Source organism: Lepus europaeus, assembly GCF_033115175.1.
Source record: "Lepus europaeus isolate LE1 chromosome 23 unlocalized genomic scaffold, mLepTim1.pri SUPER_23_unloc_1, whole genome shotgun sequence".
Lineage (NCBI taxonomy): Eukaryota > Metazoa > Chordata > Mammalia > Lagomorpha > Leporidae > Lepus > Lepus europaeus.
In genome coordinates this window covers 528,762-540,326 of record NW_026909015.1, presented here as the reverse complement: position 1 = coordinate 540,326, position 11,565 = coordinate 528,762, and the positions used below count along the sequence as shown (strand labels likewise).

General features: G+C 43.6%; 1 protein-coding gene across 4 annotated transcripts in view; it reads left to right on the top strand.

The window, feature by feature from the left end:
- Positions 1-2,261: 2,261 nt before the first annotated feature.
- The window catches only part of LOC133754364 (zinc finger protein 260-like), a 65,184-nt gene continuing 55,880 nt past the window's right edge, over positions 2,262-11,565 (top strand). For all 4 annotated transcript variants that reach the window (XR_009865226.1, XM_062184853.1, XM_062184852.1 and 1 more), the window contains exon 1: positions 2,262-2,477. The gene's annotated coding sequence lies outside the window, so the exon portion shown is untranslated. The remainder of the gene's footprint in view (positions 2,478-11,565) is intronic.

The following is an 11,565-nucleotide window of genomic DNA, read 5'->3' as shown; positions in this document are numbered from 1 at the left end:
GCCTTTTGTCTTCCTTACCTTGGTGTCCAAAACCTTTTGTGATTCAGTCCACTCTCCCTGCCTATATTTGATTGCTCAGTGTCTCTTACTACAATTTCTGGGGAAATCAAATGGCTGCTAGTTCTTTTCACACATCACACAAAAGATTGCTCAATAAATGATTAATAAATAAATGAATAAAATGCCTTACACAGCCAGGGTGAACATTTAATCTGATTGGCCCTGAATAGTTCCTGTTTATGCACTTCAACCCTGTGTAGTCATTATTACATTCCTTTTATGATCAAATTTGTCTCAAAACAACAAATTATATATTCACCCAATTGTGACAGTCATTAAATAGATTTCCATTTCCTTGTCTCCTCTACTTGGAAGTTCTTGGGGGTCAAAATCTTTTTTATTTTTTATCCTCATTTATGTATTCAACTAAGGGACTGACTCAAGATGCTGAGTTTTAATGTTCAAGCAAACAAGCTTCTTGCCTCATGAAGTTTTCAAGCTGTCAAGAAACAACAATCTACACAAAGAATACTAACTGATATAGGAAATACTAGTACAAAGTCAATGGGTAGAGTTAAGCATTCTGGGGGCTGATGCTGTGGCATAGTGGGTAAAGACACTGCCTCCAGTGCCGGCATCTCATTTGGCTCTGGTTCAAGTCCCAGCTGCTCCACTTCCAATCCAGCTCTCTGCTATGGCCTGAGAAGGTGGTAGAAGATGGCCCAAGTGTTTGGGCCCCTGCATCCATGTGGGAGAACCAGAGGAAGCTCCTTGCTCCTGGTTTTGGATCAGCACAGCTCTGGTTGTTGTGGCCTACTGAGTAATAAACCAGTGGATCTCTCTCTCTCTCTCTCTCTCTCTCTCTCTCTGCCTCTGCTCTCTCTGTGTAACTCTGACTTTCAAAAAAAAAAAAAGAAAGAACACACATATATCTAAGAATGCATAATATTTATATGTTATCTTGATGTTAAGCATAAGAAAAAATGACTATGGAATAATAGCAAGTTTGCATATCCTATCTTTTTTAAGATAAGTTATAATTCTGTGTGATTCTCTACAGTGTAGATTACTGTTGTAGGTACTCTTCCTCTCTCTCACTGTTTTTTTCTGAATGAGAAATCTATGATTTAAAAACAGAGCCTCAAGGAAAAGGAAGATTTCTTAAACCAGTATTAGGTTTCAGTTGGCCTTTAACCTAGACTTTTTTTGCTAAAGCTTTTATTTAATGAATACAGTTTTCATAGGTACAACTTTGGGAATATAGTGATTTTCCCCCCATACCCACCCTCCCTCTCTCACTCTTATCCCACCTCTTACTCCCCCATCCCATTCTTCTTTAAGATTCATTTTTAATTAACTTTATATATAGAAGACCAACTCTATACTAAGTAAAGATTTCAACAGTTTGCCACATACCTGTCAGCGATGTAAGAAATACTGTTTGAGGATATGTTTTGCAGTTAATTCTCATAGTACAACCCATTGAGGACAGAGGTCCTACATGGGGAGTAAGTGCACAGTGACTTCTGTTTACATAGACTTTTAACGATATTGCCATGGGCAAATACTAAACTTTTTCTACCTCAGTTTTGTCTTTGTGAACTCCTGATAATACTGTCTCCGGGATTAATCTAAGGTATAAATAATACAATGTAAGGAATTCTCAGAAGGTACTCAGTAATGTTAGTTCTGTATCCAATTCCCCTGTTTATTTCTGTATTTGGTGACTTAAGAATACTGTGAAATGATTTGCAAGGAACTATAAGCATCAATAAAACACAAATTAAAATTATTTTCTCAAATCTGGATGTTAAACTATGCCCTCTGCACCTCTGCTAAAAGTTAAACTGTATTCATAGTCATTTATTACTTAAGAGTCGTTTCCATGAACAAAGCAGCAAGTAAGATTTTTCTGGAAGGAGACAGAGTTTCTGAAGGAGCAAGGATTTGGGTGTCAGTTAGCAGCGGTGGGTGTCACTGTTTAAGATTTTGGTTCAGGAAAGACGGAGCGCCAACTGATCTTTGAGATTTTTGGGGTGGGAAGGAAGGGAAGGAGGGATGTAAACAAAAGCAGATGCCCTGTTCTCCTGTCTGTCTCCATCTGCTGCAGACAGAAGCCCTTGGGGAGGCCCATCTGGTCTGTTTGGGAAAGCCCCGGCCTGGACTCCATTTCCCAGAGTGCTAGGTGAGCTGACGTACTACGTGCTCCGAGTGCGCATGCTCCAAGTTTGGGCGCCCGGAAGTGCGTTCGGCGCGCTGAGTCAGCTCTACATGGCCGCGCTGCTGCTTCTCCGGCGTTCGCTGCGTCTCGTGCCGGCAGTCACCAACCGGGCAGTTTGAGCGCACAAAGCCCCAGCCTGCCACCCGCTGCGTCTGTGCTTCAGCTTCTGCCGCCTGTGGGTCCCACGTGCCGGGGACTTTCCCTGCCCCCACACGCCGCTTCACTCCACGTGTGACCTGCTCCGGGGCTTTGCACGGCAAGTATGGAGGGAATGTGTTTGCGGGGCAGGGGTTTGGTGTGAGGTGGCTGGCGGCTCCCAGACCGGGCTCCCTGGTTTCTTAGCGATCCTGGCAGCTTTTCCTGGCAAGGCTGGGGCTGGGGCCCTGGCTGCCCTGTCTCCCACTGCCGCTTCCCAGCCCCCAGCGCCCAGCCCGTCCGGCCGGCTACTTTGCTCCAATTTTCCTGAATGTGCTTTATTTAGTGGTTACAAGAGAAGGCACCGGTGGGGGAAATTGCACAAGCAGGGCCGGCGAGAGGACAGCGAAGGAAGGCAGACATTCCAGTTCTCTACATTTAAATAAGCTCAGTTCCCACTTAGGGTGGGTCGCTGAATGCCTTCAGGCTGAGCCTCTGGCTGTGTCCCCGGGGTGCTTCTGGCGGGGCGGGGCTTGGAAGCCTAAAGCCTGGAGCCTGGGGCAGCAGGGGGCTGGGGAAGGAGGGTCAGGCTAGGATCTACTCCAGGGACCCCATCCTGCTTCTTATTGATTGGCCCTGTGGGGTCCCTGGCGAATGCATCTGGCAGCTGTGGTCCTGTGTGTTTGGCTTTTTCCCGATGGGAGCAGCGTGAAGGGCGTGCAGTAGCTTTGTGGATTGATCCCTCTTCGTTAAGTTAACAGACTTTTTTCAGTCTGGAGTTTGAGGCCATGGAAGCATAGTTGATGATTTATTTGGCTGCTTTATGATTTCTGTCTTCAGCCTTTCTTTGTTCTCCTGTTAGCAAGGATGTCAACTGTTATCTGCCACTGATCCCTTTGCAAAATCAGAAGTGAACTGAAGTTAATGCAGATCTGTGTGTGTCAATAACGTGGAGTTAGTTTAATCTGGATTTGCATAAAGTGGAGAACTATAAAAAGCATACATGCAAAAAAATAACTCTGCCCCGTTCTTTACAGTCACCTTGCCAAGCTATCTTAAGTCCATATAGTTTTAATTAAGAGGGCCTTGTTGGCCGGCGCCACAGCTCAATAGGCTAATCCTCCGCCTAGCGGCGCCGGCACACCGGGTTGTAGTCCATGTCGGGGCGCCGGATTCTGTCCCGGTTGCCCCTCTTCCAGGCCAGCTCTCTGCTGTGGCCCGGGAGTGCAGTGGAGGATGGCCCAAGTACTTGGGTCCTGCACCCCATGGGAGACCAGGAGAAGCACCTGGCTCCTGCCATCAGATCAGCGTGGTGCGCCGGCTGCAGCGCGCCGGCCGCGGTGGCCATTGGAGGGCGAACCAACGGCAAAGGAAGACCTTTCTCTCTGTCTCTCTCACTGTGCACTCTGCCTGTCAAAAAAAAAAAAAAAAAAAAGAGGGCCTTGTCTTACTTTGGGTTCTGTGTTTAAGCCCATGACACTTTTGACATGGGAGGATACTAGTTCCACATTTTCATAATCACTGTGTTCTCTGGAAATATCCATGGAAGTCACTAATGTGAGGAGGCTAAGAAGAGGAAAAACAAAAGTGTCCCTTTCCCCCCAGAGATTGCCCACATAATGGAGTAGAAGATGTGGCCTTGAAAACTATTGCTGACTGACTTTTAGTGTAATGGAGTTTTCACATAAATAATTTTGAGTGATTCAAATGTTCTATTAGAATGGTGTTGTCACCAGATTACTAATTTATGAAACTCATTTAGAATAATGCAGCCATCTGGGAAGTAAAACTAGAAAGTGACTCGTAAGTAGAGCCTCAAACACTGTTTGGGACTCCCATGTGGGTGGCAGGGACCCAAGTTTTGGGCTATCTTCTGCCTTTCCCAGGCATATTAGTAGGGAACTCTATTGGAAGTGGAGCAGCTGAGGCTTGAACTGGTGCTCATATGAGATGTTGGCATTGTGGGAGGTAGCTTAACACATTGCATTACAATACTAGCCCATCAATAGACATTTTGGGTGGAATCAGTGGCTATGAAAATGCACAACCTAAAGTTACAAGGGAAGTGGAAAGAAGTTTCTTCTAACTGCAGTTGGTTCCAGGGGCCTTTATTGCACATCAGCTCTGACGGGGCCAGTAAGTGAAGAGTAAGAAGTCAGAACCTTAGTTTTACTCTAAATCAGGGATGGGGAACATCCAGCCTGTGGGCCATTTAGGGTCCATGAAATCATTTGTTCTGGACCTGCCAAGGCAACTGCATGTTGGATTGGATAATCACTCTACAGCATGCTAATTTTTAATTCAGTAATTTTGTATAGTCCATGAATGATGTTATAAATCTCCAAATGGCCTTGGCAGAAAAAACATTCCCACCCCTGCAAAATGTTAATGGCAAATCCAAGGCAACTTACAAATCTGTTTAAGAGTGAATGAATAGCTATAATTACCAATCCTGTGAAAGACAGACACTTCTAGACAACACATTCCAGACATCGGTTATGTTTCTACACACTGCCAGAGATGCCAGGCATGTTGTTGACATGGCTTTATTCCTTCTTAGAAAACAGAAGTGGGAATCCTGTGTGATGAGATAGGCATGTGCATAAAAAATAATGTTGCTGTCATTAGCTCATATAGAATATGTTTCTGGAAACAGTGTTAGGTTGCATATGGAGATGCATGTTTGTGCATGCAGTGTGCATGAGGTATCCATGTATACAATTTATACCAACTCGTACGTACAGATGTTCTTTTCTGTATGCACATTATGTAGAAAGAAGAGACAATGCACATGTGAAGAAATTGCATAGCTCAAAACTGTTCTTTGTATGTGTATGAGGCCTGCCATGAGTGGTGCTGCTTTAAAATATAGATTCCTCCACCTACTCTATTGGGTGACTTGGCTTTGCAAAGTTCATTTGCCATGAAATAGTATATTTGAAGGTTTTATAAGTCTGTTTCTTTGCTTAACTTGGGTGCATTTCACCCAGAATGTGTACAGACCCAAGTCAGCTATGTATAGACAACAAGAAGCTGTCTGACTTTTCTGAGTGACCATGGAGTGTTGCTGCTGCCGAGTGGTTCTTAAAGCCTGTGGTGGCTCTTGGCTGAGCATCTGTAAGCCAGAAAGATGGAGTCTGTACCACGTGGAGTTTCCATATTTTTCTCTGGACTTTCTTCCCCCTCTTTCTCTTTGCTGTTTCTGCTGGTCTGCAAAGGGGATGATTCCCCAGCAATAGTCATTGCCTTGATCTAACATGCTACTTGGCCTGCCTTCTTAGGAAGACTATTTATTGTGTGACAGTGGGCATTGAAAGAGACTGATTGGTCACCTTCAAGGTGGACAACTTGTCATGCGTTCATTCCAACCCTTTGGCAGTGGAGTGAATGACACTACATTAGCAAATGTAGGTTTCTAAGGAATTTGATGGAGGAAAGGGGCTGAAGACACTCATCCATCCCTCATTTCATTGCTTTTCTTGTTATACTTCTCTAGTCTTGGGATCATTTTCAGGTTTTTCCATTAATTCACATCCAGTAGACTGCATGTGATTCTATTTTCCTAACTCTCAGCCCTTGTCGACATCAGGCTATTCTTCAGAGAAGGGCAAAGTGTTTTCAGTCACCATGAAGCATTTTAAGTAGTTGTGTTTTCCTTGTGACTGCAGGACTAACAAGCTGACTTCTCTTGGGACCTAACAGGTTTGCTGTGTGCTTATCCTGGGGCTCACATTTAGCACCTGAAAATGTTTTCCTGTGTGACTGCTTCATATTTCACATTCTTTGTTGTGGAAAAGCTTTTCTCATGTTCTCAGTGCCTGGTTGGGCTACCTCTTCCCATAGTGGAAACTTAAGGACATTTTTTTGGCACTTGGAGACTCAGATTGCTGAGTGTAGTGATCTTCTGCATTCATTTAATCAGAAAATGTGTTTTAAAATATTTGGTCTGAGGGTAAGCAAGGCAGCTTTCCTGGATCCTGGTGAGAGCTGATGAACTGATGGTGTTTTCCAACCCACATTATGTTCTGAGACTTACTTCATTTTATTTTCTTAAGAAAACTATATCTGAGCTTTGCTCTCCCCCTTCTGAAATTCTTGTGCTTCCATCATGTTTATAACCACAGACATGAGTACACTTTTTTCCTTCTCTTTATGATGCTGAGATGAGCAATGGAGACAATTCAGCTCTCTCCCCTGTCAGCACAGGCTGACTCCTTGAATTAGGCACTGGGATAACTTGGCTGCACCAAAAAGCTTCTGCTTACACTCAGCATAATTTTTCACTAAAAGGCATCCTAAAATCAACCTGCCTTGAAAACCTCTCCTCTGTTATTTTGAAATATGCTGTGAGTGTGTCTTTTATGTCAATGTCTGTAAGCTGGAGACTTCCCACTTGGAGCAGAAGGCTGCTGAGGGACAGCACAACTGTAGCCTGGCTCTGTTGTTTGGATGTGGCTTCTTTTTCACCCCCCCCCCTTTTTTTTTAGTACGTTTTAAAATTTTTACTTTAAATTTGTACTTTAAAGGCAGATTTACAGAGAAAGACAGAAGGCTGAGGATCTTGCATCTGCTGCTTCACTCCTCAAATGGCCACAGTGAACAGGGCTGGGCACGTTAATAGCCTGGATCCTAGGACTCCATCCATGTCTTTTATGTGATACATGATCCATGGATGGCCCTAAAAGTGGTTTTTTAAAAAAGCTTATTTATTTGAAAGGCAGAATTGAAGAGAGGGAAAGACACTCTCCTCCACACACACACACTCAGAGAGAGAGAGAGAGAGATCAATCTTCTTCCATCCACTGGTTCACTTCTTCAGTGACCACAGTACTAAGTGCTGAGGATTCATTCAAGTTTCCCTTGAAGGAGCAGGGATACAAGTACTTGGGCTATTCTCTGGTGCTTTTCCAGGCTCATGACTAGGGAGCTGGATTAGAAGTAGGGTAACTAGGACATGAACCACAGCCCATGTTGAATCCAGTGTCACAGGCAGTGGCTTTACCTAAGATTCCACAATGCTGGCCCCACATATGCTGGCAACATATTTAAGGGATATTAGAAGGCCTGTGTATTGCCATTAGATGGCATTCAGCCCTGTCTTTCTGAGCCATTTTGAAATAAGTAACATTTCTGCAGCAGTCCTGTAGACTGCTCCAAAGGGAGTGGCTTCAGGGCCATGTGGGGCAGTGATGCAGAAAGGAGGTGAGGGGAAGGCCAGAAGGGAGATCGGGAAGTATTCAAAAGCACAGATAAGACATAGGTCATTTGTGCAGATTACCAAAATTAAACTTCTATCTTTTAGGCTTTTAGTTTTTTTTTTTTTTTTTAATTTAGAGTTAATTTCTAAAATAGTTTGATATAGTTGACTCACTTTTCAATATTCTTACATTGCTATTTCTATAAGCAGTAGAGAACTGGTGTAATTAAATGTGAAAAGACAATCCTAAATAAACAGCATGCAACAGAATTTTGTAGGGAAAGGGTTGAATATGGCTGTGTGTGTGTCCTTTGCTAGGAGCAGAAGTTTGATGATTGCATCTGAGGTCATTGAAATCAGTTTTATGGAAACACTGACCACTTTCACTGCTGCAGTTACTCCTGACTCACACTCCACATTCCTGTGCAAATAGTCCACCTGTGAGCACAGTCAAAGGGGGTGCAGACCTGGAATAATGCACATGTGCCCTTTGCTTAAACTAGCGGATTGATAGCCTGGAGTTCTTTATTTCAGTTTTCATTTTGTGTGTGTGTGTGTGTAGAGTGAAATACAGCAATTTGGGTTAAGTGTATAAGAGAAGTTGCTTGTAAAAAGAGGTTCCTTGGGGATGCATAACTCTCTATGAATGGGACTGAAATAATCACCTTTGATTGTCCCTTCTTGAGGTAGTTCCTGATGGTCATTGCTCAGAGAAATAATATTTATAGTCCAGTTATGAGTAGTCCATGTATGTTTTACAGACAAAGTGTTAACAAATATGTTTTCCAAAGCCTTTAAAATAAAAGAAGGGAACTTTACAACAAAAGAGAAGGTTGGCATGGTCTGCTATCTTGGGCTAAAATCTGTGCCTTTATTACCCCCTTAGCACTCTGGCTAACTCCTGTTTTGTGCATCTCTTTGTGGTGGTTCTTTTTAGGCCACTCCTGTGTCCAGATTCCTGAATGGGTGACACAATCTTTGGCCAGGATGCTGGTCTGTTCCCTCAGCCTAAATGTGAGTTGGCTAGTTTTTGTACCCACTCCAGGGTCAAGGGGGCCCAGAACTGCCCATGACTGGCGTTGCCTCCTTGCTCACTCCAGAGATGGACTCTGCACAGGTCCCAAGTGGCTTTGCTTGGGCCTCTTTCCTTGGTCTCCCTAGTGACCAGGCTGATTCTTAGGTAGGCAGGAAACCTGTTGATTCACATCAGCCTTTGGAACAATGTCTTCTCATCTGTGATGAGATCTCAAAACCATTCAAGAAGGGGTGTTATTTTATACTAAGATGTATCTATATAAAAGTAGGTATCACTGAGGACTGTGTGTCTTCAGGATCAGTTGAACTCACCCAGGCCTGGATGGAGTTCCAGAGTCCTGGCTTCAGGCTGGTGCATTCCCGGCTGTTGTGCGCATTTGGGATGTACCAGCAACGGAAATCTCTCTCCTTCTCCCTCTCCTTCTCTCCCTGCCTATCAAATGAAATGAAAAAATAAATGGATAAAATTGGGGGAAAAATGTTGTTCTTTGTGTCCTAAGGGGGAAAAATTACATTTACTGTATGTAGAACTCATTTTACAGTTTGCAAATATTCATAAATCTCAACTTAAAGGCTGCTTGACCACTTCTGTCTGGGCTGGCTACTTTAGCTCCCATTCTGGGATCCATCTCCTTCCATCATCTGTAGTTCAATGTGAGTGCTCATAAACCACAAAAATGCCTCCCAACTTTTCATTCTTGTGTTCTTTATACATAGCTTGGCCATAATCTCACTTTCTTTAGCAGCATGCTAATTCCTAAGATGTGTCATGGGCAAGGAGACAGTGAGGTCATTGATTTTTCTCCAAGTGTTCCCCGTCACAGGTTTATTTTATGAAGTTGATTCTGGGTAGTTGGTAGACCTTGGCTGGATCTGAAGTTGGGATGCAGAGTTTGCTGTTAGAGAAATAGGGCTGTCACTGGCCCTTCCACTGTGCCCCAACCTGCAACTGATGCCTGCCTTGGGATTCTGTTTTTAGAGTGCTGGGATGAGGCAGTAGTGACACAGTAAAAGACAAAAAAAACTTTTAATTTTTAAACAGTTTTATTTTTATTAATATAAAGAGAACAGATTCCATATTTTTCATGGATACAATTCTAAGAACATAACCATACTTCCTTACCTATTTCCCCCTTCTTCCTTTCTGTTTTTAAGGATTTACAAAGTTGGCTTTTATTCTTAACCTAATGTTTACAATCTCAACTCTAGCCTTCCTGTCCATTTGTTCCTTCTTTCAATCTAGTACTTTAGATGTTTAGATTTTTCCTTTCTTTCCTCTGTATTTTTGATTACTCCCAGTTCCACAGAAGGAATAATGAATAATTATCATGAACTATTGATTCAAATACAGGAATACTATCTAGTATGCAATATGGAAAAAAAAGATTCAATTTTTTAAACGATTTATTTATTTATTTGAAAGAGTTACACAGAGAGAGGAGGAGAGGCAGAGAGAAAGAGATAGGTCTTCCATCTGATGATTCACTCCCCAGTTGGTTGCAATGGCCAGAGATGTGCTGATCTGAAGCTAGGAACCTGGAGCTTTTAGATCTCCCACATGGGTGCAGGGGCCCAACCACTTAGGCCATCTTTCATTGTTTTCCCAGGCCATAGCAGAGAGCTGGATCAGTTGTGGAGCAGCTGGGACTCCAAACAGTGCCCACAGGGGTTGCTGGCACTGCAGTCACAGAACTATGTCACAGAACTGACCCACGCATTGATTTTTTTGTTTTGTTTTGTTTTTGGACAGGCAGAGTTAGTGAGAGAGAGAGACAGAGAGAAAGGTCTTCCTTCCACTGGTTCATCCCCCAAATGACCGGTGCGCTGTGCTGATCTGAAGCCAGAGCCAGGTGCTTCCCCCTGGTCTCCCACACAGGTGCAGGGCCCAAGCACTTGGGCCATCCTCCACTGCCTTCCCAGGGTGGAAGAGGAGCAACCAGGACAGAACCGGTGCCCCAACCAGGACTAGAACCTGGTGTGCCAGCGCCGCAGGCTGAGGATTAGCCTACTGAGCCACAGCACCGGCCCCTGCATTGATTTTTAAGTTACTTGTAATTTCTTTTTCTTTTTTAAAAGTTTATTTGTTTATTTGAAAGGCAGAGTTACAGAAAAGGAGAGGCAGAGGCAGAGGCAGAAAGAGATCTTTCCTCTGGTCATTCACTGCCCCAAATGACCACAATGATCAGGCAGGCCTAAACTGATGCCAGGAGCTAGGATTACATCCACGTCTCCCATATGGAAAGAGGGACCCGAGCACCTAGGCCATCCTCTGCTTCTTTCTGAGGCTCATTAGCCAGGACTGGATTAGAAGTGAAGTAGGCACCCATATGGAATCCAGCACTGCAGGTGGCAGCTTTACTTGCTAAGCCACAGTGTCAGCTCCAGATTCCATTTTAACAAAAGACAATACAGAATTCTTCTAGATGACTTTTCCCCATGGCTACACCAATAGGAATTCATTTCTTGTTATAATGTGACCCTGATAAATTATTTCCATGTTCTCTGATTAACATTCTCTGTTGGTTGAGGAGGCTGGCAGGTTGGGAGACCAGGGAAAGAGTACCTATTTTGTGTTTACTTGTGCTGAGCTTCAGGGAGGCTATTCAGGAAGTTTGTGAGCAGGAAAACTGAGGTTGGAGGTGTGAAACAAGGCAGCATAGAGGGTAAATATAGAGGAAATAAGCGCAAGGCCACATTCAGAGAGAAGTTTGGTAAGAAAGCCAAGTGTGATCTGAGAGCTAAAAAGCAGGAAGGGAAATTTGAAGATAGAGATCAGAAGAAATGTGAAATTGGAAGCATCTGAAGGAATTCTGACCCTGATCACACAGACTTGTTGAAGGTGTGGGGACACAGGCTCTTGCATTCATATTGGTAGGAATGTAATGCAGTAGAGTCTCTTTGGAGGATAATTTGGGAGATCTCTCTACAAAATACTTGAAATGCAAATGTCCCTTAGTATGATTCAGTTGTAGAAACT